Source organism: Microcebus murinus, chromosome 11 (assembly GCF_040939455.1).
Source record: "Microcebus murinus isolate Inina chromosome 11, M.murinus_Inina_mat1.0, whole genome shotgun sequence".
Classification (NCBI taxonomy): domain Eukaryota; kingdom Metazoa; phylum Chordata; class Mammalia; order Primates; family Cheirogaleidae; genus Microcebus; species Microcebus murinus.
The window spans coordinates 81,468,675-81,479,231 of NC_134114.1; positions in this window are offsets into that span (position 1 = coordinate 81,468,675).

Sequence of the window (10,557 nt, forward strand, 5' to 3'; positions counted from 1 at the left end):
TGAGTAAAGATGCTATAAACATTCACAAGCAGGCTTTTGTATGGACATAAGTTTTCAAATCATTTGGGCAAATCCCAAGGAGCAGGATTGCTGGATTGTATGAAAAGAGTTTAGTTTTTGCTGAACTATCTTCCAAAGTGGCTGTTTCACTTTGCATTCCCACCAGCAATGAATGAGATTTCCTATTGCTCCACATCCTTGCCAGCACTTGGTGTGGCCAATGTTTTGATTTCTGTCATTTTCTTAGGTGTGCAGCCTTACTTTTAAATTCCTCTTTCAAAGTTGTCTTTTTAAATGCATTTGCACTTTTCTCAAACAAGAGCACCCTACTGCTGTCCAGCTATGTGCTGAGTCCTACCAGCCCCGTTCCAGCTCTGTGCCTTTGCCCATGTTCCCCACATGAAAGTCACCCCCTTCTTTTGTGCAAAAAGATCCCATGCCCTCGTTTGTGCTATCTTCTTGATGACACCAGATGTTATTTCCCTTACCTTGCGGTGAATTTCTCTAAGGATATGGTCTCAACCCTGGATAGCTTCAAAAGAAGCTTTGTCCCATCCCCAGAGATTCTGATGTTATTGAGCTGGGTGCCAGGACTTTTAAAAGCCCTCAAGATGATTCTAACTGTGCTGCCAATATTGAGTACCAAACACTAGGGCTTACAGTTCCCACCAGTAAGTATACAATGCACTTACTGCATATTATTAAAATACATTGTATACCAGGTTCTCTGGAGGTGGGACCTCGAGTTGGTATTTTTTAAAGCTCCCAAAAGTGATTCCAATATACAGTTAAGGGTGAGAACCACTGGTGTTCAGCTTAAAATTTGCTTCTAATGTATCTTTTCTACCCAACTAGATTGCAGGTTAATAAATGGGTTTTCTACACTATGGTTGCCAATACTACCTCATCTCCATCTCTAACATACACTGCGATACTGAACATACACGAGAAATTCAGTAAGTAAAAATCTAAGGAGATAAGTAAGTACTTTCTGGCAGCCCGTTTGATTTCTTTCCATATAAATGGCTTAGGTTCATGGATTAGAGGCAAGATCACGTATCCAAGTCTCAAATGGACCACTTATATTCACTTAGATTTAATCCATGTCTCACAGCCAAAGGCTAAATATTTACACTCTGCTGATTGCCCTGAAAACGTATGCCATCTTTTAGAGCAGGGACCAGTTGTCAGAGTGTGGGTGATTTAGTACAACCTATTACACCAATGAGGAAAATAAAAATGTCAGTAAGAAATGAGAGGACAACGGTGACTCGAAGGGCTGGGGAGGTGGCTGATGGGAGGTTGCTTGGTGGGTACCATGTGTGTTGCTCCAATGATGAATGCACTGATGGCCCTTACTTCACCACAGTGCGACAGATCAGTGTAGCAAAATTGCACTCATACCCCACAACTATGTACAAAATATATAAAGAAGAACTTGTACAAAAAAAGACACGAGAGGAAAAAATATTCACATGTATTCATTTCTAATGTTATTATTTGCTTTTATAATTTTGCCACTTCTTATTCCATGGTTGTGTTATGATGCTGTAAATACTACTTGCTGAGTTAAAAAAAAAAAAAGGCAACAATAAGGTAGTCAAGCAGTCAACAGATGCTATTTACAGGCCCATCTGAGCTGAGCTTGTAGATTTTTCTTACCAATTTCAACCCATCCTGAAAAGATAATTCAGCCCTGTAGGAATTAGTCTTCTTAATTTTTTATTCCCAGGCATGAAGCATATCAGAAAAAAATCCACTGATGGTCAGTCACTTAGCAAAGTTTCTAGTGGATGAGTCCTACCCCGAGTGAGGCCACAAATTAGCTCATTGGCCCAGTTGCCTGATGGAAATGTTGAACTTTGCCTTTCCCAAAATTCACCTCTTCTAAAATTTCCAGCTCACTATGATGCTGCTATAATGCCAGAACAGTGAGGTTTATTTTGTGAAAATATATAGCTTTCAAGGATGCAAGGGACATTAAAGTGAACTTCTGACCATCAAAATGCAGGTTCTGCTTTAGGAAATTGACAGAAAACCTATATTTATTCCTCCTCCCAATGTCTCACAGCAATGACAGTAAAGATATCTGAAGAGGGATAAAACCATAGCAATACTGAAAGTAGGAAGCAGCAGCTATCAGCAGACCAGAGATTTTTGACAGAGTTTTAGAAGATGGAATTGTAGATTATAATGATGGATGAGTTAAAGCTGAAAGAACTATAGCCATGAATGTGCACAATAGAGGGATGAAGCAGAGGTAGGAACCTGTCTTCCTGGTGTGGAGATCTCCCGGCTAACAGTCAGAAGGCATGAAGACTCAGAACAAGAGCAGAAATCAGGGTAGAAGCTGAAGGAGTATCTTCAGAACAGCTCTGCAGGTCTGCCCCTCAATTCTGCTTCCTCCTTCCATTAGAGCCATTGTTTTTGTCCCCGGAACAAACTATGGGGCTAATCTCTTAAGAAAATATGGCTCCAGTGTAAAGCCCTAAAAATATTGTCACTAAAATAGGTGTGGTTAAGGGCAACCTACCTGTACCCTGTCCCTACACATGGCAGTGATGCCTGAATCACACACATAGAAGTCACAGTGCAGTTCTGGGGTGAGAGAAAAACCTATACAGCGGCAGAGAAACCTATACCAGCTGTCCTTATTAATCAACCTAGTCCTTAACTCACAAAACTGAATAGAAAACCAAGATTGGTCAGTCATGTGGGAGAAGCAAATAGAATAAAAAATGACCGAAAGGAAGGAATAGCTGAGGAAATAAGCAATTTGGGGGAAAAGGAGGAGGGTGGTGTGGGGTGGGTAAAGGCAGAAGGAATTTCTTAAGAATTCTAATTAGTAGGAAACCAATGAGATATTGCATCCTTAAAACAGGAATAGCTGCTATAAAAAGGGAAAATAAAACAACAAAAAAATCCAAAACAGGATTTCCAAAATAAAATGCATAATAAAATAGCAAAGATAAAGTAAAGGAAATCTCTCAGAAGTAGAGCAAGAATATAAAAGGATGGAAAATATGAAGATTTTTAAAGGGTAAGTGATATGGAGAATCCAGCTAAGCACTCTAAAATCTGTCTAATAGAAGCGCATAATGAGGAAAAATATGGCATGGAGGACAATATTAAGCAAATTGTTTAAGAATATTTTCCTTAGCTAAAGACACAAGTCTTCTGATCAAAAGGTGTATTCACTGCCGAGCAGGATGACTACAATGAACACAAATAACTCACATTGTTGATATCATCTACTAAGCCCATTCTATGGACTGTCTCATTTGATCTCACAATAACCTATAGGATAAGCATGATTAATGAAGAAAAACTCATATTTAGTTACATTCTCATAACTTTTCAAAACATCAGGGTGAAGAGAATATTCTAAAAGTTTAGAGAGAAAGGATGGCCATTTGCAAAGGAATAAAAACCAGGTTTCCATCAGATTTCTCAACACAATGTTTGTTACTAAAAGACGCTGGAAGGATGCCTTTAAAGTTCTGAAAGGAAATTATTTTTAACCAAGATTTCTTCTACAATATTTTCTAGGAGAAAAACATATGAGCAAAATGAAAACTTTCCTAGGCACTGGAGGATTCAGAAAATTTACTTCTGTACACCTTTCCAAAACTATTTGAGGATATACTACCAAAAAAAAAATATGAAAGAATTCACTTAAGGAGATAACATGGAATCCAATAGAGCATCCTAACCCAGGAATGCAGAGAAGAGTAGTATCAGCAGCAATCCTAGAAAGCCATCATATACAATTAGAACCGGATGTGAGTAGGCTCCTTTTCTAGGAGGAATAACAAGGAATTAGTAAGAATAATAACATTTATTCCAGTTAACGGAGTATGACTAAGAAGCTAGGAAGCTTAATGGTATGATGGAAAAAGTTGATAGAACTAGAAATGCTGGGAAAAATAGAACACCACACCAGAAAATCACTGTGCAAATCAGAAGCAAACTTAGATATAGTATGCATATTTTTTCATTTACATTGTGAATATTTTTAAATAATTTATTTGAGAATATAATTTATAATTACTATTGTATTTTTAAATACAATATTATTAATCTACCGACATGTAACTATTCTTTCCTATTCTTAGATAATGAAAATGTTTTATTTTTTATTTTCTATTTTTAATTATTATCAGTACATAATAGTTGGGTGTATTTATAGGGTACATGTGATGTTTTGATACAGGCATACAAAATGAATTAATCAAACCAGGGTAACTGGAGTATCCATCACCTCAGACATTTATCATTTCTATGTTAGGAACATTCCAATTTCACTCTTTTAGTTATTTTATTATTTTTATTTTTTTATTTCAGCTTATTCCAGGGGTACAAATGTTTAGGTTACATATAATGCCCTTGCCCCACCTGACCTAGAGTTTCAAGCGTGTCCATGCCTAGACGGTGCACACCACACCCATTAGGAGTGAATATACCATCGCCTCCTCCCCCTCATAAGTGTTGGTCAGTTAATACCAATTTGCTGGTGAGTACATGTGGTGCTTGTTTTTCCATTCTTGTGATACTTCGCTTAGTAGAATGGGCTCCAGCTCTACCCAGGACAATACAAGAGGTGCTAGGTCACCGTTGTTTTTGTGGCTAAGCAGAACTCCATGAGATACATATAGCACATTTTATTAATCCTCTCATGTATTGATGGGCACTTGGGTTGTTTCCGCATCTTTGCAATTGTGAATTGTGATGCTATAAACATTCTAATGCAGATGTCATTTTTACAGAATGTCTTTTTTTTTCCTTTGGGTAGATGCCCAGTAATGGGATTGCTGGATCAAATGGTTGTTCTACTTGTAGCTCTTTGAGATATCTCCATATTACTATCCACAGGGGTTGTACTGGTTTGCAGTCTCACCAGCAGTGTAAGAATGTTCCAATCTCTCCATGCCAGCGTTTGTTGTTTTGGGACTTTTTGATAAGGGCCATTCCCACTGAAGTTAGGTGATATCTCATTATAGTTTTGATTTACATTTCTCTAAGGTCTTTGAATGCTTGGTAGAATTCAGCAGTGAAGCCACTGGGTCCTGGGCAATTATTTAATAGGAGACTTTTTATTACTATTTCTATCTCATTATTTGCTATTGGTTTATTCAGGTTTTGGATTTCTTCCTGGTTCAATCTTGGTAAGTTGTATATATCTCGGAAATTATCCATTTCTGCTAGATTTTCCAACTTATTGGCATGTAGTTGTTCATAGTAGTCTCTATTGATCCTTTGGATTTCTGCAGTATCAGTTGTAATGCCTCCTTTTTCATCTCTGATTTTATTTATTTGAGCCTTCTCTCTTTTTTTCTTATTCTGGCTAAAGGTGTGTCAATTTTGTTTATCTTTTCAAAAAACCAACTTTTTGTTTCATTGAACTCTTGATTTTTTTATTTCAATTTCTTGTGTTTGTGCTCTAATCTTTATTATTTCTTTTCTTCTACTAATTTTGGGTTTGGTTTGCTCTTGTTTTTCTAGTTCTTTCAGAGGCATAATTAGGGTGTTTATTGAAGCTTTTCTACTTTTTTGATGTAGGCATTTGTTGCTATAAAATTTCCTCTTATTACTGGTTTTACTGTATCCCATAGATTTTGATATGTTGCATTTTCATTTTAATTTGTTTCAAGAAATTTTTAAATTTACTTCTGAATCTCTTCATTGGCCCAATGGTCATTCAGGAGCATATTGTTTAATTTCCATGTGTTCATGCATTTTCCAATGTTCCCATTGTTATTGATTTATAGTTTTATTCCATTGTGATCAGAGAAAATACTTGGTATAATTTTAATTTTTTGAATTTTTTTAAGACTTGTTTTGTAGCCCAATATATAGTCTATATGATCCATGAACTGAGGAGAAGGATGTGTATTATGCAGCTGTTGGATGAAAAGTTCTGTAAATACCTATTAGGTCCTTTTGATCTATAGTGCAGATTAAGTCCAAAGTTTCTTTGTTGATTTTCTGTCTGGCATATCGGTCCAATGCTGAAGTGGAGTGTTGAGGTCTCTAAGGATTATTGTACTTGGGTCTATCTCTCTCTTTATCTCTGATAATATTTGCTCTATATGTCTGGGTGCTCCAGTGTTGGGTGCATATACATTTAGAATTGTTATATCCTCTCGTTCAACTGACCCCTTTATCATTATTTAATGACCTTCTTTGTTTGTTTTTACAGTTTTTGTCTTCAAATCTATTTTGTCTGATAGAAGTTTTCTACTCCTGCTCTTTTTTGGTTTCCATTTACAATGAATAGCTTTTCTGTATCTTTATTTTCAGTCTACACTTTTCTTTATAGGTGAAGTGGATTTCTTACAGACAAGATATAGTTGTCTCTGGTTTTTTTAATCCGTTCAGCCAGCCACTCTATGTCTTTTGACTGGACAGTTTAATTTATTTCACATTCAGTGTTATTATTGATAGGTAAGGACTTACCACTGCCATATTGTGCTTATTATTATTTGATTTCTCATTGTTTTGTGGTCCTCTCTTTTTTTTTTCTTCCTTCCTTCTGTCTTTTTTTGTTAAAAGTAATTTTCTCTGGTAGTGTGTTTTAATTTCTTGTTTTTTTATTTTTCTTTACCTGTTATAGGGTTTTTGATTTCAGGTTACCATGAGGCTTGCAAAAACATTTTAGAACCAATTATTTTAAACATACGACAACTTTGCTTATAAACAAACAAATAACACAAGCAAAGAGAAATCTAACAGAAATTTTACTCTTTAATTCCATCTCCCCCTCCTGCTTTTTAACATTTTGTTGTTTCTATCCATATCTTTTTATACTATCTCTCAAAACGTTGTTATTTTTGATAGGTTTGTCTTCCTAATCAAAATATAAGTGGTTTAAAAAATAAAAAAAATAAAAATAAATATAAGTGGATTTTACACTGCCATTACAGCAATAGAGTATTTTGTATTTGGGTACTTACTGTTATCGGTGAGTGGTAAATCTTCAGATAATCTCTTATTGTTTATTAATGTCCTTTTCTTTCAGATGGAAAAACCCTGTTTAGCATTTCTATAGGACAGGTCTGATGTTAATAAGATCCTTCAGCTTTTGTTTGTCTGGGAAAGTCTTTATTTCTCCTTCATGTTTGAGGAATATTTTTGCAGGATATAATGTTCTAGGGTTAAGGCTCTTTTTCCTTCAGTACTTTGAATATGTCATGCCACTCTTGCTGGTCTATAAAGTTTCCACTGAGTCTCTTGTCAGAAGTATTGATATATTTGTCTTGGCTTGGAAAGTTCTCTGTTATTATTTCTTTAAATAACCTTTCCACCCCAACCTCTTTCTTACCTCTTCATTAAGGCCAATAACTCTTAGATTTGCCATTTTTGTGACTATTTTCTAGATTTTGTAGGCATGTTTCACTCTTATTTATTCTTTTGTCTTTTTTTCTCTTCTGATTATATATTTTCAAATGTCCTTTCTTCAGGTTCACAAATTCTTTCTTCTGCTTGGTCAATTCTGCAGTTCAGAATTTCTCAGTTTGTCAACTGAACTTTTGAGTTCCAGAATTTCTGCTTTATTTATTTTATTTTATTTTAATCTCCCTGTCAGATTTCTCTGATAGGCTTCTGAATTCCTTCTCTGTGTTGTCTTGAAGGTCATTGAGCTTCTTCAGGACAGCTATTTGAATTCTTTTTCTTTTTTTATTGTTTGTTTGTTTGTGGCTTATGTTTCTTTTGAGACAGAGTCTCACTCTGTTGCCCAGGCTAGAGTACCATGGCATCAGCCTAGCTCACAGCAACCTCAAACTCCTGGGCTCAAGCTGTCCTCCTGCCTCAGCCTCCTGAGTAGCTGGGACTACAGCCATGTACTACCAGACCTGGCTAATTTTTTCTATTTTTAGTAGAGATAGGGTTTCACTCTTGCTCAGGCTGGTCTCAAACTCATGACTTCAAGAGACCCTTCTGCCTAGGCCTCCCAGAGTGCTAGGATTACAGGCATGAGCTCCCATGCCCAGCCAAATTCTTTTTCTGAAAAGTCACCTATTTCCATCATGCCAGGATTGGTCATTGGTACCTTATTTAGTTTGTTTGGTGAGATCATACCTTCCTGGACATTCTTTATTCTTTTCTTTTTTCCTGGACAGTCTTGATGCTTGTGTATGTTTGTCAATGTCTGGGCATTGAAAAGTTGGGTATTTATTTTAATCTTCACAGTCTGGGCTTGTTTGAACCCATCCTTCTTGAGAAGGCTTTCCAGATATTCAAAGGGAATTGAGTGTTATGATCTAAGTCCTTAGTCACTGCAGCTGTGTCAGCACTGGGGGTGCCCCAAGCCCCATAATGCTGTGACTCTTGCAGACTCCTGGTGGTGCTGACTTGGTGAGCTTAGGTAAGAGAATTTCTTGATTACCAGGCAAAGCCTCTCATTCTCTATGCTGGGCAGCTAGATTTGGGGGAGCAGTGACATGGGCACTCCCTCAGGGCCACCAGCACCAGGTCATACCTTCAGCAAACCCAGTCTCACCCAAAGCCAGTGGTGACTGTTGCCTGGTTACCTCTGATGTTTATTCAAAGCCCCAGGGCACTTTAGTCAGCAGGTGGTGAATCTTGCTAGGATGTTGAATTTTTTAAGACTTGTTTTGACTCATAGGGTTGTCATAAAGAATACCTGAATTAAAGTATGCAAAACTTTTGGAGTGAAGCCTGGTGTAGAATAAGTTAACTCAAGCTTATATAGTTGACCCTACATGAGAGTACTCTCATGAAGATAAATTGAATCAAGTTATTTAACCTTCCAACTTAAATATAATAATAATAGAATTTAAGCTCTATAAGGGCAGAGATTTTTATGGTTTTATTCATTGGTATATACCAAAGCCTGGAATAAAACCTGGCACTATTCTAAGTGCTTTATATATTGTAATTCATATACATTTATCTAGTAAAAATGATGTTTGTTGAATGAATGGATTGATTAATATTATCTCAAATTTCTCCCCGGGTACACCCAACCCTCTCTCTTCTCTTACCACTCAACCCACTTCTGTTCATCTGCAGGCTCATCCCTTTCCCCTCACATTTTTTGCTTAAGACTTTCCAAATCCAATGTGAAACTCCTTCCTTTTCCTTAAAAAAACCCAAACAAACAAAAAAGAAACAAACAAACAAAAAAAACCACACAAAAAGAAAAAACTACTTCAAGAATTTTTTGCTCATTAGTCTAAAATGAGTTGATAATGTCCCCTGATACCATAAGGATGTAGAAATCCTCCCTCTTCCTAATGATTTATGTTCTTCTTACCTATATCACTGGGCATATATGTTGCTGTACATGATGAACTGGCTTGTTCTGGATGAACCATGCTCTGGAATGTCTGCCATGCCTTTAGTCCTTTTCAAAAGAGATCTTCCCCCAGAGTTGTCTCACTGTTGCCTATGGTCCCAAGTGAATAAATCAGGGCAGCCAATCAACGAACCCAGGGGTTAGGGATGCTTTAGGGGAGTAACATGTGAGCTTTGCCTAAATAGATCTCTCTCAAGGAGTTCTGAATTTAAGGCATTAGAATGAACCATTATTTTTGAGAATAAAGTCAAAGACACAAAGAGAGAAGGTAAGGCATTGAGGTAATGAATAATCAGGAGCAATCAGAGGTAACAAATAGAAGCCATGTGAAAGAGAGAAGGCAAGTAGAGAGAAGTTGGCTAGAACCAGCAGGAGTAGTAAAGGCAGAGATAAAAAGTAACCGAATGGGCCAATAGAGGCTAAGTGGGGCATTGGGGCTTCATTTTTAAAGAGGATAGCCTTGGTGAGTCTGCTCCTTTGGCTTTTTGCCCTTCCTGAAAATGAAAGTCTCACACACTAAGAATGGTAACGCAGGAAGATATAAGTAACTTGGTTCTTATTTAAACCACCATAGTTGAGCTTCCCACCATCTAAAACTGAACAATGTTTCGGGTAATATGTTTTTTTCATTTTATTCTTCTCTGTATTTATTGTCCTTACTTTTTAGCTTTGGACTTCAGGTACACAGGATTGGATTTATCTTAATTCTTGGTTAATGGTATGCTACCATCAGTGGTCCATTCATTGCCTTGTTTTAGTTTATTTTATTTCTTGGTAACATAACAAACACCTACAAATCACCATGCAATCCAAGAATTAGAACATTAACAATGATTTAATCCTTCCATGTACTCCTCCCTATTGCATGCTATTATTGCCTTCCTGCCAGAAATAACCATTTTCCTAAATAGGGATTTATTATTCTCTTACTTTTCTTATTTATTATATGTATGTATATTTAAACAAATTTTTGTTTAGTTTTTTTTTTCCATGAAGTACCAAGACAGTATTGATTCTGAACTTTATTAAAAAGATATGTTGTGTGTAGTCTTCTGAGACTTGCTTTCCTCATTCAACAGTATGTTACTAGGATTCATAATACATGTAGTTATAATTCATTCATATTCACTGTTGCTTAATATTCAATGGTTATTTTATACAGTTCCAAGTTGCTGAGCATTTTGGTTGTTTCCAGTTGTTTTGTTTGGTTGTTTTGTTAGTTGCTTGGCCGGTTGGTT